The sequence below is a fragment of the Parasteatoda tepidariorum genome, chromosome 2 (assembly GCF_982258835.1).
Source record: "Parasteatoda tepidariorum strain Cologne lab strain chromosome 2, Ptep-v5.0, whole genome shotgun sequence".
In the NCBI taxonomy this organism is placed as follows: domain Eukaryota; kingdom Metazoa; phylum Arthropoda; class Arachnida; order Araneae; family Theridiidae; genus Parasteatoda; species Parasteatoda tepidariorum.
In genome coordinates, this window is record NC_141756.1 from 1,008,091 (window position 1) to 1,035,529 (window position 27,439).

Sequence of the window (27,439 nt, forward strand, 5' to 3'; positions counted from 1 at the left end):
AATCTCATTTAACATTTAAAATTTTACGAACCACGCAAAATTAACTCAAAGCAACTTTATATAAAGAATTTGTTCTCGTTAAATACTGGTAAATGCAATTTAAATATTTAATTAGATAACTTAGCTTATCAGATACGTTAAACATTTTAAGCGCCTATAACATTTCCGAACTTATTATTACTATTCCGAATGAACTTACTATTCCGAACTACATTTTTTTAACAAAACGATTCTGACATTCTCATGGCGTCTGTTTAAAAACGAGTCTAACACTTGCACCCCCATCAGATTTAAAAGCTTTCTTGCGCTTTTGAACATGATTAGAACAATTGGCATTTCTGTCAGATGCGAAATTTTTTTCCCAGAACCGTTCAGAACTTTTTGTTTCAATCCGTAAAAAAAAAAAAAAAAAAAAATTATAATAATAAATAAATGAAAAGTAAAAAAAATTGGTTTGAAGTTCTTTCAAAAATTTTAAATTTTTTTACTAACAGGGAACAAAATATTTCGGGGAGGAGTCAACTACAGCACTGAAAATACTAATATGACCCAACAAAAACATGAAAATACTAAAGAATTTATAGATATAAAATGGTTCACACCACCTCCATAAAGAATGAATTTTCAAAGGCACGAATTAATCTTTTAGACTATATTCATTATTCATAAACTCTTAACTTTTAAAAAAACTTTCATTGATAAAATATAAACTTTTGAAAAAGTTTTTTTAAATTATCATACGTAATAATGAAACTATTGAATGAAGTCAGTTTAGCGATGGATTCATAACTAGGACTGTGCTTTAAATCGATATATCGTGACATATCGATTTAACGCCTAAATCGGCAGGCCGATACAGCGACTTTCGTTCTAGGTGATGTATCATAAATCTGATTTAAGTCGTCGAGTAAAGAAGACGAACGATATAGCGATACAAGACACGCAAGGATCTCTTACGTTGCGATGCCAACTCGCGCTGGGGAAGACGATGTTCGTATCGGAATATAGAAACGGCCTTGATTGATGAGAGGTAGAATCAGAATCAGTTTTGAGAACATATATCGTGATCTCGCATGTTCGTTTCCACACCTCTTAGTTTCTTTTTCTTCTTTGTCGCGATTTGATATCGTTTTTTGTAGATTATTTTCAGTGGGACTGACTTTGTGATCGCCGTCGTTACCTTGTACTGAACGTAATTTATTATTGAAAAGAATATATAAAGAAGTGCTTCTTAATTAATTAGGTAAATTATTTTCTTTTAAACAAAACTTCTTTCTTTTATTTTTAAATGTGAAAATTAATTTTGAGTAATTTAAGTAATTTTTTACATTATTGACTTTATTACAATTGGAAATCTAATTTAAGGTGCCCATAAAGAATTAAATTACAAAGTAATTAAATTTGTTAGGCTATTTTTTACTTTATTTTAATTTATTAAAAACTTTTTGGATAAAACTTCTAATAATTTAATGGGTTTTTATTACTGATTTTAAATTTATAAATCTTTAGTTGTTTTTATAAGTAAAATTATAACAAAACTTGTTTTTCCTTTTTTGGATTTGGACATAAGTCAATCAACTTTGTTTATTCAAAAAAATTAGTAAGGTTTGCGACTTCTTCTTTTTTTTTTTTTAATCATTTAGCACTTCGTTTTTATTAAAGAGTATAATCGTGTTTTTTAATTTTCTTTCAATATTGTCAGTTAAATATATTTTCGAATGTCATAATTCTTTTGTTTTATTTTCAAGAAATTAAACTTTACTTTGTTTTTTCGTTCAGAATTCGGTAATTATTCAATTTAACTTAATTGTTTATGTGAAATAATAATTATAAAAAACAGGGTTGTTTTAAAAGCGTTTTTTTTTTTTTTTTTGAATTTATTTCGCACTTTGTTTTAAGCCTGCAAATAATTTTTAACGAACTTATTTTTTAAATTATCTAACTATATTGTTAAGTAAATATTGAAAAATTTCAATTTTATTTATATTTTATTATTTATTTTTAAGCTAAGAAATCTTTTGTTATTTGCGCGATCATTTTTCGAAAATGTAACATTAATATCATTCTTTAGCAAAACATATATATCTTCAAATTCATAAATTGATTTAAATCAATCTGAGTATGAAGTTTTGATAGAAATCCTACTTTCTGTGCCTTACAAGTAAATGAAATTCAAAAATACTATATCGCGATGCAAAACTGACGATGCATCACGATATAAAATTTCTTATATCGCATAACGAATGCGTAATAATGAATCATAACGAATGCATAAGTTGAATGCAACAAAACTTTCAAGGTGTCCTAGAGACGACAGTGAGTCATTCTAAAATACTTGTTTTTAAAATTTTGATTTAAATTAAGATAAATCCTAAGAACAACCAGACATATTAATACTTGAGTAGAATGCTGGTGTTTAGTTGATAGTCTGGCTCAGACATTTCCATAAACAAAGCAAGTTCCATATTGCTGAGAACAATTCCAGTATTAGGATAAGAAAATGACCAAAAACAAATTGACAATTAATAGTATCCGGATACACTCAAAATACATTCAAAATAAAAATGAAAACAATAAAAGTGAAAAATACCCGATAATGAGTAATAAAACTATCTTTTTAAATACTAACACAGTTAAATATAAACTCAACTGAAATGATTGAAAACAAATGTGCAAAAAGAAAGAAAACACTTTGTGAATGTAAAACAAACGGAAGGTAATTTGCACCTTAACCAAACTTGCATTTCAGATTAAAAAATTGGAAAACAGCTAGGTCAGTTAAATTTTAAAAACTGATACACATTATTCCGTATTAAATTTGAAAGCTTGCTTTGGATGTCAATCAGTGATTGATTCTGTTATACAGGTTGTAATCAGAGAAGACTGATGATCACCTTTTCTGATATTAAAAGCAATTTGTCCTTACACATTTTTCCTGAAATCCTCGCTAATGATTGTTAAAGAAAATTTTGGACACAAAAAGAAAAATAACAAGAATGCAAACAAAGTGAATTTAAAGAAAAATAAATATTAAAATAGGGATTTAAATAGCGAAATTGAAAATAATATCGAATTTTCTAATATTCTTGAGACTAATGATAGTCATTTGGCCCATCATTGTCAAAGTCATGTTGATAGAATTGTGCAAATCTAAGATAATAAAAAATAAATACCCAACAAGAATTTTCAAATATTTTTCTATTGACATGACAAATATAAATAAGAGGGAAAAAATAAAAAATACTGAAGTCTTATAATTCAGAATAACGACCACTGTGTCATTTTTTTAAAAAAAAAAATGTCAAACTAAGTAGACAATATTGAAGTCAAAACTTCAGATTGAAAATTTTCCTTTAACAAAATGTCAACAAATGTCAATAAAAATATTTTCATATTTTTATGTATCATGTTTTTGAATATTTACATTTTTAAAATTTATGCGGAAAATTACAATTTTAAGAAGAATAGTATGGAAGAAGAATAATATTTCTTGGTAAAAACTGTCATCAAGAAATATAAATAAACTTTGAACTGAACTGACAAAGAGTCAGAAAAACTAGTTGGAAAAAATTTTTTAATAGAAAAGTAGGCCTACATTTCTTTTTCAGCGAATTATATGTTACATTAGTAACAGTGTTAAATTTTTATCTTGTTTATATAAGTGTGTTTTTTTTGTAATTCATATTATTTTTATATATTGATTGTAATGTAAGATTACGAATTTTATTCTTTTCATTTTGATCATGCTTCTATCATAGGAAAAGTTTTGCAAATAGATAATTTTTAAAATTTTTGGATTGCAATTAAAAATTTTCGGGGAAGGGGGATGTAACATAAAAACGTACAAAAAATCTGTTTATTTTATTCCTTTTCTGTAAATCTTTTTCTTAATTTATTATTCAAAAGGAAACGCACTTTCTCACAGTTTAAAATTCACATCCTGTCCTACCTATTGCTTACGGTGCTTAGCATGACGAAGCCATTCTGGTACACTCATTGTATCCATCCGTAATCAAAGGGTTAATCTATTTTTAGTTCAAGTACGCATTAATTAGCAGGTTGACGTTTTTTCCCTTTGCTAATTTGTGAGAACCCCGCGACCTATTTAATAGACCAATTATAATTACTAAGATTTTCCTTATTCCCTAAAACGATAAATTTTCCTTAACTTTTATTGAGAAGCACAACGATTTTGTGTCACTTTGATAACTGTTCTCTCGTTAATAATTATTAAATAAATTTTGTGCTCCTCTTTCATAGCCTTAGCCCTGTTTTTATCCTTCCACTTACAAAAATAATGAAAATCGAAGTAAAAGTATCTATATATATATTTCTCTTACACGGTACCAAAAAAAAGCCTCATTACAACTCCCCGAATGGCAACGTTAGAAAATCGACCAATGATTGCTGCTAAAAATGTCACATGGCAAATCTAGTTGAGGTGGCTCAACATATAGCGCTTTTAAAAACGGAAACAATAACCAGAGTGAGCATTATCAGGTTGTTCAATTCAGATTCATGCCCTAAAAACATGATAATATTTAATTTAAACTCAATTAGGAATTAATTAATTAACTTTATTTTCTTCATATATACAGAGAACAGTCGGCAAAGAATTCTGTTAGGTTAAAAAACATTTCGCTAAAAAAAGAACGAATTTTAAGAGAAATAAAAATAAACAACTTAAAAAATATAAATGCTGTCGCCAGCCATAGAAATTTTCGAAAGTTAACATAGCAACATAAATCAAAATGACATAGAAGCGCAACTAGATCAAAATTATGATACCTGAGCGCTTGACGTAACAAATCCTTCAATTCTATAAGTGTTGTATCGCCAAATGCCCAGATAAACAATTGTGTTTCTAAAGAAATTCGATAAAAAGTTTTATATAAAAAACTTCTATCCAGCTACTTCTACAACTGCTTCGTGAAGAACTTGGCTCACTGATTAAAAATATTGTTCTAATTTTACAGTACTAACTTTACTTCTACTTACATTATTGCTATGACCCTCTTTCATTACATTTTACAACTTCATGCTAAATTTGAGGACTTTAAGTTGTTTTGTGGTTGAAATAACTCCATATTATTAGGGTGGCGCCCTTTAGAGCAGTGGTGCGCAAACTAGGGGTCGCGACCCCTGTGGGGGTCGCCAGAAGTTCTTTGGGGGTCGCCAAATTTTTATGAAATGCATTATCCCTGCATGCTGCATACTATACAGTGTACATATAAAGAGTGAAGCGCCGTCACTCACTGTTTAATTGCAATTTCATGCTGTCCACTCTTTCTTTGACCGTAATGCGTAATGTATTCTCTATCTGGCTATCCGTGGAAAAACAATATCCCGTTTTATGCAAGAATGCCATCAGAGTGTTAATACAATTTGCATCAACGTATTTAAGTGAAACTGGATTTAGCAAACTAGTTTCAATAAAAACTAAATACCGCTCGCGTTTAAACCCTGAAGATGATATGCGAATTGCAATTAGCAACATACATCCAAACATCGATGAGATAATTAGAAACTTGCAGCCACATACATTTCATTAAAGGGCAATTAATGATTTTTATGTTATACAAAAAGTATTTTCTTAAAATTATAAATAAATTTAATATGAGTCAAATATGATGATGTTTTTATTCGATGAAACGAAAGAAATGCTCAAAATATACATCGTATTTGTGAACATTTATCTCTAGGGGTCGCCAAAAATTTTCTCTCTACAAAAGGGGTCGCAGTCGAAAAAAGTTTGCGCACCACTGCTTTAGAGAATTAAAAATACAAAATTATCTTCATCGAAGCCGATGCTTTACATCCGGCGTTCAGTGGCAGACTACTATTTCATATTGTTTTACAACACATGGCTTTAGCCCTCTGGTGGGAAGGACTTTAAAACAAAACTTACATCAGTTACTTTTCTCCACAACTGAAATTTAGAATAGTGTGATTAAGCAAAATATGTGAACTGTTTGAAATTTCAAATTAATATTGAAATGTACAGGTTTAGAATTTTCTGCAGTGAAAAGTTTTCGGAACTTCAGTATTCAAAAAAGTATACAAAAGCTAGACGTTAAGAACGTATCCAATGAGCGAGCATTGGATTGCGAAGCAATCCGAAAAGAACTGCGAAAGCAGTTCCGGGGGTTGACGAGCGCCAGCGAGCAGGGGGCGAAGCCTCCTAGTAAGATATAAAATTCCAAGTGCGACAGCGCCAAGCTGCTAATGTCACAGCTGGAAGAATATTTGAAGTTGCTGGGACTGTTGCTGTACCCACACAGCTGAAGCTGCTCCCGCACTGGCTTAGTGGTAATACCCCTCTGACGATGGTACCTTGTATGTCAGTGCCCCCCTCTCCCTCTCTCTCTCACACACACACCACGCACACGCACACACACACTCTAGCGATTCTTAACATTTCGATTAATATTATTTGCGTAAGTATTAGATGGCAACCCCAAATGTAATATCTAATGACATTCAAGCATTTGATAGTTCTGTTACATCGTCATTTGAAACATGTGTTTTACCTTCCACTAGTTGTAAAGCTCAAAACGAACTTCAAATTGTTCACTCATTTTAGAAGAATAGGAAAATAAAAATGTCGAATCAAACGCAATTAGGACTTGAGTAGCAATTATTTGTTGCAACTAAAAATTATTTAAAAGTCGTAGTCAAGGTCAATGAATTTTTAAGGAAATCGAACCTTTTCATTTAAAATGATCCAGAAAGCGAGAATTAACGCCGAGCCTTTCACAACAACCTTAAAAAAAAAAAAAAAAAGAATGACCTTCAACAACAAAAAAATTTCCTTTTCTTTTTTTTTTGCAGTCCTTGGCAAATGAATGCGAGACGATCTGGATTTTAATGAATACCTTTTTGGCATTTGTTGTAAGGACTAAAAGGTTTCATTCTTAAATGAATTTTTGCTTAAAAAATTATAATATCTTTAAAAATAATGAAATAAAATAAGCATTTATAAGAGCTACGTTTCTCGAGCGTTGACTAAAAAGAAAAAAAAATAATTTCAATAAACCTAAAATGAAAAACGTAGAGAATATCAATAATTCTTTTAAAAAGCTTTCATACTTCCACCTCCCCCTCCCGTCTCTTGAGAGAGATGTCATCTGCGTTTTTCATTTTAGATCAAACAAAATTAAAGCATTTTTTTTTCAGTCTACTTGAACAATATAGTTTTTCTAATGCATTTTTTGTTGTTTTTATTTATTTTTTTTTAGAAATTATGGTTTATAGACGTAATGCGAAGAACGTATTACTTTCAACACTTTACGGTCCGTAAGTATTTCACGTTTATTCCCGTTAATAGATATAATAATTCATCGCAAAAAGGAAACAATAAGAGTGATAAAAATAATAAAATGATTTTATCCATGGTGCGCCCGTTATTTGACTATGCTATGCTATCTTATTTGACTATGCTATGCTATCTTATTTGACTATGCTATTTGACCGTAACTGCTATGCAGTTTATATGAGGGAATGGGATATAAACTGCATAATGCCTCACGTCTGTAAAAAGAGATGCGCTCTGCTTTTTTCATTTTAGTTCTGTCAAAAACCTTTTCGTCTACTTAATAGTTCGTTACAATTTTAAAATATATACATGGTTATTCATAATTCCCTCCGCCTGTAAACATCATTTTTCTTTATTACAACTGGCATCAGTGGTACATGTCATTGCCATCTACCGGCAACTACCTAAATTAAAACTTGAATACTTTCGGAATAATTTCATACGTTCTTTTTTGCCATATTCGTCTTCGTTTTTTTTACTATAACGGTTCGAAACCCCAGGGGGAACTATGAATAACCCTGTGTATATATATATATATATATATATATATATATATATTTTCACCTGAGTTATTCTTATTGTGACTTCAATAATGATTGCGATGATGCAAATGTACTTTTCTGTTCTGAGAATGCAAAATTTCCCTGAATTTATTTCTACATGTTTCTTTTATTTATTTATAATAATTTATTAGCGTTTTTCACTGTGAAAGAGACCAACACGATATCTAATTCCATTAAAAATGCGAGAATATGTATAAAAAAGAAAGATATATATTAAATATATCTTAATTACTATATAGATTATATATTCTATCTTCATAATAACCTATTTATATAAAATTGAATTTAGTATAGAGTTATTGATAAGATTAATATAAATAATCTAAATTTTTATTAATCTTAGTTATTATCTATAACTTATAATTAGAGATAATAACTATACCGAGTAAAAAAATGACAAAAAAAGATCAGCGCATTTAATTATAGTTTTTCAGTATAACACGAATTATCTATTTTATATATATTACAATTTGAACTGTTAAAGTGTTTTAGTAATTCTGGAGAATAAAATCATTTTCAGTGAATTTTCAAATACCAAAATAATAATAATAATTTAAACATTCTTTTATATCCAAACTTCATCATATTTAACATTCTTCTGACTTTGTTTAATTGCAATACATGTATAGATAGATATATGTAAAAACGAGCTCAAAAGATTTGTTAATCCAAAAAACTTAGTTTTAAAAGATTAATATAGATTTCATTTATAAAGTATTGATAATATTTGGTAAACTATTATTCAAAACAAAATTATTGAAGAAAAATGAAGATATTTCCCATATCTTTGTTTTTCGAGTAAAATGCAATAGTAAAAACAACAAAAAAATTCTTCTTTAATTAAAAACATTTTCCATTTAGATCCAAACTAAATTAACTTTTAATCACGCATTTTATTTATATATGCATTAAATCGTAGGCCATTTAGAAAATGAAAATATTTTGAATCAAAATGTTTAAAAGAAAGAACTATATCGCCTATAAAGTTTTTATTACCTCTACATTTGAGAATCTGCTCTTTTAAGTGCTCTTTAACATCAGAACTCGTTTAAAAAAAAATTAAAATCATTAACCTCACAACTTTCCGAAGTAATTACTAAGACAAATTTCAAATTAAAACTATTAAAGTCGTTTGATTTTGCTTTCACTCGTAGAACGGAAAATGAACAACCGGTTCCCTTTAAAATGAAACGTAGAAGATAATCTAAAGAGGAACCCTCTAATGACAACACTGATAAACTCTCAATTTGAACGAACGACGTAGAACGCACGTGTCGTTCGAAAAAAAGCGATGACGAAAAGACTTCATTATAATAGTAACACCTATTCTTTTTCATTTATGGAAGACATGTGGATAAAGATATGGTGTTTCACAAGTTATAAAGAAAAGGAGAATCCAGAACAATCCATTTAGGAAATATTTGGCTCCGTAGACACTCATTCTTTTATCTCAAAAAAGAACACGTTATTTTTTTATTTTAAAAAATGGACCTTTCATAAATTCATATTTTGAAAAACGGAGTCTTTAATTAATGGAATCATATCTTCAATGACTCCAAACAGTATTAACAGCGCTTTAAAATAAATAGAATTTTTAATTATCCTATATATTAATAAATCTTGGTTTAAATTTAATGTTATTATAATGTATATTGTTCCCACACTACATCATCGCTGGTAGCGGGTGGGTGACCATTTTGATCAGACTGCGATGGGACCGAGGGTGCGCGGTACGACTCCTCGTTAAATTGTCTTATTGTTAAGTGCTAACGCAGATCGTCAAACAACCAAAGCGTATGGAGAGAATCAAAATTGTCTTGGAATCATCCCCCAGGTCGCCTCATTGTGTGACTTAAATAGAAGAAATATCATTGTGAAAGTGCAAGGGCATAGAAGGCCGGAAACCTCCAACTGTCAGTCAGAGGGTAGCCATTTTTTTAATATAGTGTCATTTTATGCTAGCTCAACAAGCAATGCAATTACATACGGAGATGTGATGTTAGGATACCGCTATTAGCAAGAAAATGAAGAGTCATTTAACCTGCTCAAGATAATATCGAAATGGATTAATCAGGTTAGGAAAGAAGTTATTGGATTTCAACTCAATTGAAAATTTCATCGTAAAATATTAATACTACTGATAAAAGAATAAATAAAAAAAAAACATTAATTTGAAATAATATAGAGTGAAACCACTCTCTCCGTTCCACAGTCGTTGATGGAGGTGGTGGGTCGTTCTTGACTTCAAATGACTTATCAATGGTGCATGATTTTTCGCTAACGATTTTAATTTTAGTCAGTGTCATTTTCTGGGTGCTACTTCCGTTAGCCTCATGAAATAAAAATTAGAATTCGATGAATAAAAATTAGCCTCTATAAAATTGCCGATATAAATATGTGTGAAAACAAACTTTGAATAATAAAGCTATCTTAAATAAATAAACAATTATGTTTTTTGTTTAACTTTGCGTTGAATTTTATATCATAAAAATGAGTTAGCTTAAAAAGATGAGAAGTGATGATTGTTTGTTTTCTAATTTAACTTTCAATTTTTTTTTTTTTAAGTGAATCAGTGATAGCATCATTTTTAGTGCACTATGACAGCAATATGAGGTTGTATCGTCAATAAGAGCTCATTAAATAAGAGCCTCACACAAATATTTTGCCTAACATTTGCCTATTTGTTTTGTTGATTTTTTTGTGTTTCTTTATTTGACCGTATTTGGAGCAGATGTTTGCCCGGTCGCTAGGAGAGGTCTCTCCTAAAGGTTTTCTTCATCACTAAGTCTATGGAAAAAAATTCCGTACCTCCTAAAAGTGGTCACAATTAGAGAGGTAGTCTTTCCTGGTGGTTTCACTGTATTTTTATGTCGATTGGAGTTAAATGTGTTAAAATTGAAACAACATAATTGATGAAAAATAAAAACTTATTTGTTCAAAATATTGAAATTGCTCAAAAACCATTATAAGAAAAGACGAGTTCTCACACTTATTAAATATCTCATGACAAAAAGAACATTCTGGAACTAGAAAAAGCTATTACAAATATGATAGCATTTGCTTCAAAATAAATTTATGCTAAATTAATTTATTTTTGGAATTTATTTCAATATTTCTGAAAAGCAACATTCAAATGTGATAAATTAAATTTGAAATAATTTATAATTTTAATAAGTTTGACAGGCTTGGCATGGTTTTAATCATCATTAAATTCGAGATTTAAACGAGCTGATATTTTTATAAGAAATCATTGATTTAAATCAACTTTGATTTTTTTTAAAGTTAATTATTTAAACAAGCTAACTTTTTTTCTTAATTATTAAGCATAAAATAATTTTTTCAAGATAGTTAATAAACATATTCCTTAGGGTGTGATTTAAAAAAAAAAAAATCTGATTTCAGTGATATTGAACGTTTTTTACCACGAAATAACGAAAGGGACATGCATAACCCGCTTCATTATTTCACTAAAAAAAGCATTGATGCAAATTAACTGATTTTTTTAAAATTATTATTTTAAGTACAACATATTTTTTATGTGAAATAATTAAAAAATACATTATTTAGGATGTGATTTTTTTTAAAGTCTTATTTCCTTATGAATATTTCTTACTAAAAAAATAATAAAAGGGTTATGCATGTACAATATGCAATATAGTTCAAAATACACTAACAATAAAAAAAAAGAGACTAAACGTGGATAAGAGTGTTATAAAACTTTAAATTAAAATTTTCCCTTAAATGTATGTAAAGTAATTTGCGCGCAAAATAACAATTTTAGTTATATCTATTTAGTTTTACGCCCATTTAAATTCAATGTTTTTAAAACATACAAGACATGCGTGTGTATCAACCAGAGTAACTTAAAATAGTTTTTTCAGTTATGTTTCCTAATCTAAACTAATTTACTCTTCATTAGATATCTAATTGACATACAGTCTCCTAATCTTTAATATTCATTAGCAAGTGGAGCTTGAAAAACAAAGCTAAGATATTATTTATTCAATGATTACTTTTTAATAATTTTAACCATTTTAGTGAGAAATTTAGAAATTATAACTATTTTATCAATGACATTATTTTTAAATAAAATTTATTATTATTTTAATTTACTAAACTTACTTTTTAATTAAAATTTAGTATTATTAATGTTTGGTAAATATTAAAAAAATCAAAAAAATCTAATTACATAAAAATAAATCATAGTTCATCATCAAACCCTGAGTATCACACTATTCATTGGAGAATTATTTTGTTCATACCATATTTTTATAATATTTTATAATATATATATCATATAATATATGCAATATTATATATATAATATAATAATTTTATAATATTTTTGTAAATAATTTTCTTGAGACAAATTTATTTCTTCTTTTAACTTAACTTTTAAACAACTGGAGTCGTAATCGAACTAAGTTTTCGATTCAGACTCTACAGCTATAGTTAGTATAAGAAAAATAAATAATAAAATAATAACAAAAAAATTACGGTCACCAATTTTTGTTACACAAATTATGGTTTTTATTTTTTACCTTTCTCATTTTATTTATGAACAACCGCTTCGCCTATTCATTCACTCACTAATATTCATTTTTCTTATTTTTTTATTCAGTTCATACGTCGTTTGAGAGTATTTTTGGTAAATAACCACGATTTCTATGCAGGCAATATGTTTCCCTACTGTTATCTAGTATTCCGGAAACTTGCTAAATATACTTCTCTGAAGATAATACCTAAGATGATGTTTTGGAGTGAGGCTTATTCTATTGATCCAAATCCTTCATTTAAGTTATAACAACAAGCAACTGATATAAAAAAATATTAAAGAACGATTGAAATTAAATAATGATTTCAACAAGAAATTTCATATCTTTTGTCTACAAACAAGCGTAGGTATAAAAATTGTATAAAATTTAAGAAAAATTAAAGAAAATCAAATGAAAATGGCTACCTTTGATATATATTTCCTTAGAAAATCTAAAAATACACTTTTTACTTGAAATGAAGATACTTGAAATGATCTAAAATAAATGAATAAATAAATAAGAGTGTTCGTTCCTTCTTTAGGGTGCACATAGTACGTTTTGCTTACTTATTTTCTAGTGAATGGATTTATTTTTTCAAATTTTGAAAATTTGACTTTGAATATTTATCAAAAAATTTAAGTAAAAAAAAAAAAAATTAAAAGTCAAAGAGTAGAAAACGATCAAGAATTGAAAACTTTACTTCGGTGATAAACTCGAAAATCCTCCAACATCTTTTAAATGATTTTAAAAGTGATAGTGTACAGAGGGTTAAAGAGAAGATAGAGAAGGTTCATTCTCCTTACTCAAAGATGAAGCTACGATTTCCCACCCCATGATGTCACCACAAATCTCGAAAATCACAACTAAAGAATATGAAAACTTAGCTGTTTATATTTGCTGTAAGAAATGAGTTGAATGTTAGAAATTTTTCTGATAATAGCTTTCAAACTTTACACTGCTAACAAATTATTTCTGTTCAAAAATATAGTAATCATACATTTTCTTGGTATTTCTATTAGTATTAAAAAATAACATTTTAAAGTTAGAAAAATTTCTCAATGGTTGTCGTCATCGTTTCATAATCGTTTTGATTTTAGTTTTTAACTTTTTTTCTACATATAAAGGCACTTTTAAAGTAACATATTGTTCCATAGCAATAGTTTATTAATTGGGATTCAATTTTTTTTATACATTATCACTAAAAAACGAAAACCTTAAATGCTAATTACTAAAAAAAATAATCTTTGAGCATATAATAATGGATATATTACCCTTGCTAATAAATATTTAAAATTAGGGCGTTATAACTAAAACGCATAAATATTTTGAATGATGACATTAAAAAATATATTATGAAATTGTTAGAATGTTTAAGCATTAATAAATTTTATTTCTGAAGACCAGGATTTTATCTTCTTTGGTCTCATACATTTTTTTATTCTTCTTTTCTGTTTAAAGTTCGATTTCAATGGCGAAATTCTAATAAAAGTTCTTAACCGTCTAAACAAAAGCATAATGCTTTTTTATTCACAGAAATTCTTCTAGAACATTTTATAATTCATTTGATGTCACCTTCATATTTTCTGAAGTAAAACATGGAAAATTACGTTTTCTCATTTTGTGTTTTATAATAATTCTTGCCGGTTATATTTGACTTGTTTTGTTTTTGTAATCAGAAAAAAACGAATGCCACGCGAAACAATTTATTTTTAAAGCGAGAAGTTGATGCTGCGCCGCCGTGACGTCACTGACTGGTGAAATCAGAAGCTCGGAGCGGCAGGAGTCTCTTCAAAGAGGAGTGCGAGCCAGGTTTTAAATACCGGTGATGACTGTGAACTCATATACTCATTCTCATTTTTAAAAAAGGCTGTACTTCATATCAATTGCTGAGTCTTATTAAGCCTAATTCCTTTCAACAAAATTCGTACCTTCAAGTGAAAATAATAATTTCCTTAAATTACGAAATGTTTGCTTCCCCAAAATGATGAAAATTCCAGGAATTTTAAGTATTTTTATTTTTATTTATTTATTTATTTTTGACAGTTTGAGCCAACTTCCTTTTTTAAGGGCCAAATAATTTACCTGAAATTAATAACCTCTGCGAATTAGCTAAATTCCAGGAACTTAAGTCTTTAAAGTGGATTGGGATGCGTTTCTTTCTTTCTTTCTTTTCTATTATTTTTTATCTTCTATTATTTCTTTTCTCACCTATTTTTTTTTTAAAAAGCAAACAAATAACAAACTGGAAACCCGAAAGATGTTACGGTTAAAATAATAGTATTAATAATATGAAGCGTTTAATTACAAAAATAATACATACGTTGAAAAATATTACACTGACCAAACTTTATAGGTAATTATTAATAACAAACTATGATAAATTTTGATATATTATTCAACTTTTCACTTGATTATCATTAATAATAACCTGCGGTTATAAATATTAAACGATTAATTACAACATATTAAGCTAGCGATACTTCAGAACTTTTCAAAAATTACGGACATAGTTGAAATTTTAAAAATGAAACATTAATAGAAAAATGTAATTTTATGGTAAACGCAGTAGGAAGATAGTCTACAAATATTTTCAAAAAAAGATAATAAAGAATCATTTTTTGGAAAAATGTGGGTTCGTTAGCAAAAACTTCACCTACTTCTTTATCGTTAAAACAGACCCTGCACAAAATATTCAATTGATAAAACAGGTCGATCACAATAATTTTTATCTCAAAAAAGAACCCTTCACATAATACGTTATAGTAAAATCGACCCTTTACAATAATTTTCATTTTAAAAATGAAATGTTTTACAAAATTCTCCTTTTAAAAAATTGAGTCAACGATGCCTTTAGTTAATAATTTTCTAAGTAAAACAACTCATTAAAAATCACTATTTTTTTACACTAAAACAAGCCTTTATTTTCATAACATTTACAAGAAAAAGAATCCTGCCAGAACGAACACCATTCTATAGTTATTCTACATGAAATCCAAATTCCATTCTACTTTAAAAAATTATGAGTTGATATTTCAAAAGAACAATAAGTCTGAAAAGACATAGAGGAATTCTATTTCCAAAAATTGTGTTTTAGTTTTTAACGAAAAAAAAATACTTTTACCAAAATATCTGGAAAAAACAACTGATAATATGAAGGGTGTTACATAATGACCGCACGTAGTACACATTTTTAGAATCCTTCTATCAAGAAGTCTAAAACTAATTTGAGACTGCAAATTAATATCTAAAAATAGAAAAAACGCTATTAAGCTCTGTCAAATAACAACTGGGGAAGCCAGGATTGTGTAATTCTCATTGCTAAATCTGACTTAAAACTTAGATAACCAATAAGTTGATGATATTTTAAACAATAATTGGTAACATATTGAATATAACTTAAAATGTATTTTTGGCACATTATAGTTCATAAGTATCCAATTATGAAGAGAAAAAATTACGAAAATAATTTAATGTAATTGATTGTTAATGTCACATTAAAACGACACTTAATGGGCAATTATAATCCTCCTTAATGTTGATGAATCCTTAATGATCATCCTAAATAATGATCGAGACAAAGAATAAAATTTGTTTAGTTTTAATGAAAAATTTTTAGAACAAAAGAGCGATTAATATCATAAATTAAATTGATTCCGTACTAAAATGATATATTTCACTGTCATTGTATGATTAAGAACCTTAAAAAAAGAAAACATAAACATCAAATAATTAAAACAATATAAATTTATTAATAAAATAAAAATAATAAATCATATACTAAATATTAGGCCATTGAAGCAAAACAATTAATTCTAGACTCTAATTTATTTTCCAAACAATAATTTAAATAATTAATTTTAAAAAAATAATAAAGTAATAAAATAATTTCACAAAGTGAATATATATATATAAAAATTAGGTAAATTGAAAAATAATAATAATTAAATTCAAGTGAAAATTTACTTACCACTCGTTTCAATACTTCAGAAGTAGTGAGATGCTTTAATAATTCACTTATGCAGTGCACTTTTTATTATATATCACTTTAGAAAATTATTCTTTGTTGTAAAACAAATGAATTCGACAAAATGAAATTGCACGCAACCTTTTCGTAAACTAAAAAACAAAAATAATAAAATAGTAGAATTGTTAAGTTCACATAGTTCACTTGCGTTAAGTAAATAAGCAACCCTGATAAATTATATGATTCACTCCATTAAATCGCATTTAATAATTTGTTTTTGTCCACCAATCAGATTTTGCACGAACAAGCGCAGACGACAGTATCCAATGTTCGAATCGATTAATTGTAATCAAACTGTCATTTCTTGACGCACATTTCAAAATGGCAGAATAATGAAGACAATCTGTTCCATAAAAAAAAATTTTTTTTCTAAGGCATTCCTTCTAGCATTTATTAATTGTCTTCAAGGTGAAAGTGTTTGTGAGTTCAAGTTAATATTATGGAAACTGTAAAAATGCATTAAACACCGGGAATTAATCCACTGTGTTGCGAAACACTCCTATCAGCAAAAATTCGATAACCCAACGAGGTTTAAAAGTCAATGAGAAAAGTTGCAATAATGTCTCCTTTCACTCCTCTTTTGACCCCGAAAAAACAAAGAAGAAACTAAAACTAAAAAAATTAAAATAAAAAAAAAATTCCCGTTACATGGAATGAATTCTGCAGCTAAAACTGTCGTTCAGTACGACCCGTTACTTTAACTGCGTCTACAGATGATCTGGCAACGGAACGGAGCTACGGCTCGAAGTTGACGTCATAATGACGTCATCCACAAAACGCCTACATCGGCATCGTCCGCTAGAGGTTGATATGATATATTTATTTCAGAACGACGAACGACAATTCGAATGCATTCCGGTGATAATGGCTTCTTTTGATTTCCGATTGAAATGAATTAAGGAGAAAAGCGATCGTTTTCGATTAGCGTAATTTTATTCTTTTCAAAGAAAAATTCACAAAAACTGTCTTCATAACAACTTAAGCCGCTCCCATACATACTTTCGAATGCTTCTTCATAAATAGAAAAACATTTTTGTGTGTGGTTGATTAATGCTTGCCTAGTAAATGTGCAATTAAATGTTTCAAAATGGAAATATTAGCGTATCAAAAATTAAGGATGAGGAGAAAACCACAATGGATTAGATGAAATGTCATGAATAAAGTTTTCAAAAATTCATTGACTGATTATCTCTATTAATTTTAAAATTGAATTTTGGATTATTTCATAATTAAATATTCGAATCATCTTTTACTTTCAAATTTCTGGTTTGAGTTGGAATTGTTTGATGATACAGTATTCTGTTTAAGATCTAGGTGCATTTCGAAATGACAAGTTTTACAGTTTAGGGTAACTTTTGATATGATACAGAGGGTATTTGATATGATCTATTTTCATCGTCAAAAATAAAATATTTTATAGAGTAACTTTTAATATTTATTTTTGTAGTAAAATGCCTAAGGAATATGATAGAGAACTTTAGTTCGCTCTTTAATAAATGCGATAAAATCTAGATGAAGTTAATCTGAAAATGTTGAGAAATCGAACTATGATTATCTGAATAAAATAAACGCTAACAATGAATATTTATTTGGAAATAAAATAAATGTATATGAAACGTTAACAATGAATATAAATTTGAAAATAATGTCATTAATGCAAAATATAATAATTATATTTTGTATTAATTACCTTTTAATATATAAAGGTGAAAGTTTTCTTTATAAATAATATAGTCAGTTGCATGTTTAAATAACATAATTATACCTTATTTTTTGAAATTGCTACAAAAATGCCTCACATTGCGAAGGTCGAATAAAATGATTTAGATATCTTTGACAATGTATAAAAGAGAAAATAAAAAATTAGCTGCTAATATTTGCCTAGTTGGCTAAATTATCAATTAATCCAATAAAATAAAATGAAAAAAAATCAAATAAAATCAATCAAATAGTTTTTTAGGTTTACTTTATCAGAATTTAAAGCCACTTATTATTTATTTAATAGCAAAATAATGTTTACTATCACATTCCTTAGATATTTGACTACAAAAAACTTGATACAATTAACTCATGAAAAGACTTCATTTTGCCCATTTTTGATCGTGTTTATCGATTTTCGTACCACAGTGTTACGTGAAGAAAAAAAAAGTCATTTTCTGAGATCTCATGATTGTCTACAGCAGCTGCACCCAAAACGTGTTCTGTGGAACCCTAGTGTTCCGTGGAGTGTTATCAGAAGTTCGGAGAGTTAAGTAGCAATTTTTGAAATAGGTAATTATATTTATATCCAATAAACTATATATTTAATATTTCGGTTATTCTAATCGATTACTTCTATTCAATTATTCAAACAGTGAAAAAAATCGCAGTTTTTTAAAAATAACAATAATTGCACTATTACTTGATTAAAAAAAAAAAGAAACAAAAGTCATTTGAATCATAAAACGTTAAGTTGCCAACGAAAAATTGAAAGTAAAGGTGAGAATAATAACTAGAAAAAAATTTCAGTAGCCGAGAGAGAATAAAAATACTAAATATGAAAAAAGGAAGAAAAAAACAGAGCAAGGAAAACCACTATAGATGAGAATAATTCGACAATGCCGAAATTATTTCTACCCCTGTACATTAGCTCAGATTGATATCCTGGAACCATGTTTTATTCATTTGAACACTGATTCCCTTGTTCAGGACATAAGTTCGTCACAACTTCTCCATAGCTCGGGGAAACGCATTTTACCTTGTTTTGCCCCCCTCAGCCACAATGGTTTTTCTTGTTCTTTTTTTTCCTGTTTTTTTTATTAGAGGTTTTCCAGTTTTGTTTCTCACCTTTATTTTCCATTTCTTTTTGGCAACTTCAAGACTTTTATTTCAAGTCACTTTTATTTCTTCTAGAAGCCTCTCTGGTCAAGTGGTATCGCCCACCAAATGCTTGGAGTTAGCGGATCTCGCTTTCATCCAGGATATATCTTTGTGCTGTTCTGCTTCGAATTGTGCTGTCTGTTCATCTACTTGACGAAAGCTTATAAGTCGTAATTATGCAATGAGTATACAAACCAACAGAAACCACTAAAAAAATGGCCGGGATAGCCTGGTCGGCAGGGAGCTGGGCCCATGTCCAAGAGTTCGTGGGTTCGAACCCCGCCGGCCGAAGACTCCCCGTGTAGTAAAATGGTGACTGATGCGCGTTAAATCTATCGAGTCGCTAAGTCCACCATGTTCCCACATCAAATCAATACCTCTGGGGGCACTGAATTGGAGATTGATCGTTCCCTGATTCAGGTCAAAATTACGATCTGTGGATGAATGAATGATGAATGAGTCCACCCTATAAGCGGGCGTGACGCATGGGTGTGGCAAAAGTCTAATTCTTGGCCGTAGATGGCGCAACTGGAAAACAAGAACAATCGCACCCCTCTGCCTTAACAGGCATACGAGAGAGAGACTAAATAAAAATGTTTCTTCGCATTCACGTCAGTCAAGTCTTGAAAATGGGCGCTGGTTTTTGAGCGCTTGAAACATGTCAGCTGCTATTTTCAATCTGTATATTTTTGGAGGGAATGAAACTTTTATAATCAAGTAATACGTTGCCGCTTAAGTTTCTAGGGATTATTTATTTAACAATTGCACGAGTATTTTCCATCAAACATTTTAATACAAAGGAAATATTGAAATTCAACTGTAACTTTAGCGAAAACCATAATTTAGTTTATTTTGCTCATTTTCAGTTTATGCACACCCTAAATACAGATTCAGAACTAGTCTAAAAGTCAATCTGACAACTCATTTTAAAAGCAATGAAAAAATAAATTGAATTCCTCACAAACAGTTTCAAAATTATTGTTCATTTTCTTCTCTTCATTCACTCGCTTAAAAAAGATCGTTCATTTAAGGGGTTTCGTAGCCAGAAAAACCACTAGGACTGCGATCTTTAATTCTGATAATTCCATTTCAATGAATTAATATAAGTTTTAAATTGAACAATCATATCACGCTTAGAAATAATATAATGTGAAGTAAATTTTCGGTGGAATATCCGCTGTGGAATAAAGTCATCCATCTTAGGTAATTCTTACATATTCTTTTCATTTTTTCTTTTGAACATGACGATCAAAATTTATTTCTATAGCACTCATTATCCTTAGGAAATGAAATGAACAAAATAAATTACAACCAGTAGCAACTTATAAATTTTCTCCATCAAAAAGTGCAGTCTCCAGTAAATTAGTATAACTGTAAAAAGGATTTACATAAAATTTTTATTGACGACTGTTATGTTGCTGTTTATTTAACAAGAATTATTTTTAAAAACTCGCCAAATTTAGTGATAAATAAGTGTTTTTTGGTAGAAACCATCGGAAAATGATGTAAACAGACTGTCTTGATAAAGCTTTAAAGACAGTTGGATGAGTTAAACTTAAGCAGTAAAAATAACAACCAGAATTCATACACGATCGCGTTATGTACACACATAGTTGTTGTATCAATTATCCTATTTAGCAATGACAAAGTAATTTAATGGAAAAACGCTATGAATGATTACTTAAAATTAATTAAGCCTAAAATAAATATACATTACTATTCTTTTTTTTTCCATTGGTTAAAAAAAAAAAAATAATAATAATTTTTTTCCGTTGTTTTTAATGGAAGAAATAAAAATAAAAATCTAAGAAAAAGTTGCAATTAAGTAACAGGAAAAGGAAGAAATCCAACCATTTAGTCATTTTATTTATCTTGAGGTTATCGAAAAAAGAAATGAATGACCGCATTTTCTCCCTTTTATGCGACGCGAGTCAATGGTTTCTCCTTCTTAACGAAGTGGTGGTAGATAAGAAAAAATTTATAGATAGATAAATATTTAGATCCTATTTTCCTGTTTTTCACCTTCAAGGTGAAGCTTTCAAATGCATTTTTTAAATTTTTTAATAACTTTTGAAATGAAAAAGAAAAAAAAATGGAAATGTAATAAATAATTCGAAAAAAAAACTTTTTTTTGTTGCAATTTTTTAAATATTATTTAGCAATGATGATTACGTGCAGAAAAGTTCTCTGTATCGAAAACAAAGAAAAGAAAAAGGTAAACTTTTTAATTGAGATAAAAAAATTACTTCGTCCTGAAATTCGAAAATATATTTTGTTAATACTCGTTTGAAAATTAATTGGCTTGTTATGAAATTATTCATTATTCGTCCTAAACACTATTTATAAGTTCGAAATGGGTGAGGAAAAGTTAAACACTTATTTTAATGTTTAACGCTATAGTGTGCACAGATTCTAAATTTTAATTCGGATCTTCACTTACTGGAATTCAATCTTAATGGTTGGAGTAACTAACCTTAAATACGTTAGCGTCCCTGATTGCCAGTTCGCATCCCTCTCAAGGCATGGGTGTCTGTGAATGTGGGGCCGTTTTCGCGTGGGCAATGTTGCTCGCCTCCGTGACTTAGGTTCACAGGTGCTCACTGTGTAATGTTGAATGAGTAACACTTCTGGAACGAAAGTTCAGTACCTGCCGTTAAAAGAAAGAAAAAAAAAACCGCTCATTACTTAATGCAGAACGATTATTACGAAATCATCATTCAAGAAAACGAACTTCCACTGAATAAACATATTCGACCTAATAGAATTCTTGACTTATTAGGCTTGACTTATTAAGTAATAGAGGAGAAATAGGGTCCCATTTCTTTAGACAAGGATTCGGTCGAAAATTTTGGGCCCCTCAATATTAATTTCCCTTTTTGCGGCGATCATATCTCCGGTACTAATGAATCGAATCGAAACAACGCAGTTCATCACATGGTTTGTGTCGAATCACGTGGTTATGTGCGTCTCGTGTTAACGTTACAGCTTTAAGGCTTGGATTGATTATTGCCCTGAATCAATTTTCAGTTATAAAATTTAACGGGATACCTGTGGCAGACCCACGCATGACGTCACTTATAAAACTTGTTTACTCGAAGATAATTCTTGTAAAAAATTATTTTTTGTCTAATTATTTCTAAATTTTTTATTATTTGATTCACAAGGTCGAAAAAATTTTGCATTGTAACTTAATCTAAATTTTTACAGCAATTTAATCTTGTAATTTTTGATGACATATCCAATCGAGCAAACAAGCCTGTAAATGTCTGTAATTACAATAAATCAGTTTAAAGTCGAGGCAATCGACCGCAATCTTTATCCATGGACACGAAAACAACAACAGATGAAATAAAATGATATCGATAAGAGATAAATACAAAAGTATCACCACAAGGATCAAAAGAAATATAGTATCACTGAAGAAAACACTTGATTAAAGTGCATATGTAATATAATTTAATCCGATAAAAATTACGAAACAAAATTATCTGAATTTGGAGTTAAACCCGATTGTTTTACAAATAAATAGGATATACCATGGAGAACGTAATATTAAATAATAATAATAGGCGTAGAATTAAATCTTAAAAGGAATCAATTGCAAATCTCGGTCATCAATCTTAAATAAATTTTAATTTAAAACCAGAGAATATTTAAAAAAAAAAACTGTGTTCAATTAATTCAAAACTAAGAATAATTAGTTTAGAATCATCAGACAAATCACAGCGGTATTCATAATCTAAATATAATGCAAGCAAACACTTAAAATCAATCACATTTCAAAATACTGAACTAACATATAATTCTAACAACAGTACGGACTCGATGACTCAGGGGATAACGCGTTCGCCTCCCAATAAGGTAACCAGGGTTCGAATCCCCAGCGGTGACTGATTGCTACGAATTCTGCAGCAGTATCTAAAAAGTCCTAAACAAAGACTAGTTGGACTCATTGCTTGATCCAGGAGCTCCCTTGTCTAATGGGTTGAGTTCAAAATTACAAAGCTACACAGTTGAACATTGATAGTTGTAAACTCAGAATTAGGTTGGCTGCTTTCGTATTATTAGCTATGTTATTTTATGAAACAAAATAAAATAGCCAACAATACTAAATTGTTTACGTATTACCAAAAGCGGTCAGGAATTCTTCCAACAAAAATCATTAGAGATGTTCCCAATATTTTGCTATTTCGGGTACCAGATGAAAATTGAATCTTTTTATTCGACCAAAATTCTATTTCTCATCCGTCTCCACATAAAATTTATATTTATTACCCAGCTGGGTATTATAACATTATGCAAAATAATATAAGAAGCTTATTATTTTCTATAGAACAAATATTTTACAAGATACAGTTCAACGAAATTTATTGTACCCCTATATAAATGAAAGAATGTTTTTTTTTTTTCAGATTTTCATTTATTTATTTTAGATTTTTTTTTTCGGAAAGGAATTTGGATTGACCATTTAGATGTAGAATGATTAATGTAATAAGCTAAAAATTGAAGACATCTGCTAATAGCGGAATCAACAATTAATTAAATTTTCAATAGTATGTGTTAGGGAGTTAACGGAGGACATTTAAAAAAAAATAATAACATTTTGAATGTTTTCATTATCAATGTTAAATTTTTAGTCACCCGAATGCTTATGAACATATTTCATATGCAATGAGAGTATAGCTCAAATGCTTTTCGATGCTCGGTGATTTTCTTTTTACCAACAAAAGAATTGTAATAAAACTGTCCTTAATGTTAGAATTCAATCTCCGTATCCCAGTAATTTTGGAACCGTCTAGCTAGAAATAGAGTTACTCCTAGATCAAGCAAAAAACAAGCTACAGATTTGCTTTCACGAAAAACTTTATATTTGAAACTAGCGCTTTGAAACTTTACACGGAGAAAAAACCTCGAAAATCTCCCATAGTTAACCCAATTAACCCAACTACAAAGAATACTTTTACTAAAGTTGCTGGAAATTAAATTTATTGTGCGAAAACGAGTAAGAAATTTAGTTTAAAGTTGCGGATGAACCATTTTATTCATTCCTGCTTCTTTTCAATGTTAAAACAACTTATATTGAAAATGGGATAAAATGTTTCTTGTCGAATTATTTGTTTAGTTACGTAAAAATAAAAAATAAAAATTTTTCTGAAACAAAAACTACCTTTAAAAATTCAATTTATCTATTTTTCATAAAGCCCGTTATCTTGGTTTTAATACGTGCCTTTATTTTCTAGGAAATAACTCTTCAATAAGAAATTAGAATAATTAATGAGAGCACTCAAATATTACAATAATAAATACATTTTAACAAATTGTAAGAGTAGCATATCGATCCATAACTACATTTAGTCCATACATTTATTTCTACAGAACAAGGGAGATTTTACTTAAAAAAAACTATCATGGTTTGTTTATTTTGAACCCCATTTTTGCGAGTGAGGATGGATCCAAATGAAAAAAAGCTTAATAACGTAATTATTTTTAACTATTTCTGTCACAGAAAGTTATCCTGAATTCCAGATATTTATTTAAGCTAAGAAATATTTTGTGGAACATCACTTTTCAAACATTTTGATTAAAATCACAGTTACCAAGATTACTTAATTACAAAAAAAATCAAATCAAAGCCTCAATTGAAGAGCTCAAAAGAATTCATTTTAGTGAAGAACACCTTTAGAGTGTCTAATTTAATGATTTTTGATAGGTTGATACAGTTTGATGATATAATTTGAACTGCTCTGCCTACATTTTCACTTTTCGGAGTAAATTGTGGAATAAATAGATGGGTGTGTTTTTTCTACTGCATCATTTCAGAATCTTTGTATTCATCATTTATTTTTTATTGAAGAGAAATATAAAGGAAAACTTTTAAATGCAATAGTTAAGTTTATCCATTTGAAGATAAGGCTTTTCAATAATTTTAATGAGTCATTTTAAATGATTCAAGTTAGATATTTTTATTGAATGTATTATTGTGATCATTTCTTCCTTTTTTTGTTTGTTTATCTATTCATTTATACTTTACTGTAAAAAATAAGTCATCAGATTTCACGATATATTTTTCTTATTTATCGTAACCGTTTTCTGGGAAATGCTTCCTGAAACATTTTGTCAAATTACGAAAACTACTATTTTTATTTTGTTTGACGATACGAAAATTGTCATAAGTATTGAGCTCGATGTAAATAGCACAATTGAATTCAAGGGAGTGCTCTGTGTTAAAAGAAAGCATCTGCACTATATCCTATTTTTTCTCTGAGAAATTGCTTTAAAATTTGATTTCTTTTTTGATAAACAAGGCCTAAATCACCCATATAATTCCCTGCTAATTGAGAGATTATAATGGATAGAAAAATTTGCCTATCAGGTTAGAAAAATAATTCACTCAACGCAATCTAAAAATTTTTTTTAAAACTTAGCGTGATTTCGAATTGATTGTAAAAAATAACTACTGAAGAATTGCGTTTAAAAGTAAGAATTTCATTTTTATTCATTTATGCAAGACAGTACTTTTTCTCTCATAATTAAAGATGAGATGATAACATACATTAAGGAGGATTGTTTTAGTATTTTTAAGAGATAATTTTGTTATGTTTCTGATGAAAAATAACACATAACGAAAAAGAAAACGTTTAGCCATGTCATTTTAAACAGATATATTTCAAAAGTTTTTTGAGTTATAAAAAATTAAAATAATAGTTTTTGATAATTATTTATTTAAAAAAAACAGACTTCTCCGATAGGGAAATATCAATAAAACGGTTACTTAAACTGAATTACAGAAAGAAAAGAAAAGAAGAAAAAAGGAAAACATTGTTTTTTTCATAGTTTTTCTAAACTAAAAACTTTATTTTAATAATGCATGCATGTAGTACGTGTGTGTGTCAATCATATTATTTGAATCATATTTTTATAATTATTATATTACAATTGCTTAAAAAAAATTCTTAATGACATAAAAGGATAAAGGTTAAAAAACAGTTTTTTAAAAATTTTTTAGGATCATAAAAACACTACTTTCAAAGGTTGAAAAATAATAAAACATAAACAAAATGAAAAAAAAGAGAAAAGAAATTAATCTTATTCAAAGAAGCATGCTTATAAAAAGATTAGATTCGATAAAAAGTAATTGAATGAAAAAGAAGAGGCAGAAAGCAAATGAAATGTGTGGGGGGAAAAATAAAATAAAAAGAGGATTTAAAAGGGTATACCACATCAAAGTAAGCAACCGCATTATCAAATATAATACGTATAATCTTATAAATTTTTGAATTAAAATATTTTATTACAAAAGAACATGGCAATTGAATTGACATGCAACTTTATTTGCATGGAATCAAAATTCAATTTTGTTTATTGTCTCATACAAAAAAAAAAAAAAATTAAAAAAAAAAAATTCATTTCGCAATGTTTTTGAAAAATTGAATGTCTTTAAGAGTAAAATTATTTTATTAATATTTCAAATGCTTTTCGAAGACATTATTAAAATTGACGATGCCATGCCATAATTTGGTTTTCAATGAGCAGAAATGAAAAACTACACTCGAAGCAAAAAAAAAAAAAAAAAAAAAAAAAAAATACCCGTTAAAAATATGGAGAATATTTAATATGAATTTCTGAACGTTCGTATAAGCTTAAAGCGTTTTACTCATATTTTTTGTTTAGTAATCAATAGTTAGATCAATTGAATATGCGACGCCCGGCGGCTGAGTGGTAGCGCTTTGCGCTCCCGTGCCACAGGTCCTGGGTTCGATCCTCGGGCCGGACAAGGTTGACTCAGCCTTTCATCCCTTCAGTGGGTCGATAAATGAGTACCAAGCATGCTTGGTGAAATAAACACTGGGGGTTCCGCGTTCGGCTGACCTCCAGACCGGAACATCTGCTCCTGCACCCACCCCATGGTTAAGAAAACTGAGGTGGGCACAGTAGGCCTTGGCCCTCTATGGGCTATCGCGCCGCTGAGTTTAGTTTAATCAATAGTTAATTAATTAATATTTTTGACTTATAGTTTTGTTTGATAGTTATAAGTAAAAAATTTCATTTAAACCCTAGTGTTCCTTCTAAACAACCACGCAAGTTCATTTTTATGTATGATTCTCGAATTTTTTTTATTTTTTAGCTAGGTTGTCGCGTTTTG

At 28.7% G+C, this 27,439-nt stretch overlaps 1 protein-coding gene across 1 annotated transcript in view; it reads right to left on the minus strand.

The window, feature by feature from the left end:
• Positions 1 to 17,171, minus strand: part of LOC107453403 (uncharacterized) — a 119,768-nt gene extending 102,597 nt beyond the window's left edge. Inside the window, exon 1 of the mRNA XM_016070224.4 lies at positions 16,381 to 17,171. The gene's annotated coding sequence lies outside the window, so the exon portion shown is untranslated. The remainder of the gene's footprint in view (positions 1 to 16,380) is intronic.
• Positions 17,172 to 27,439: the final 10,268 nt, after the last annotated feature.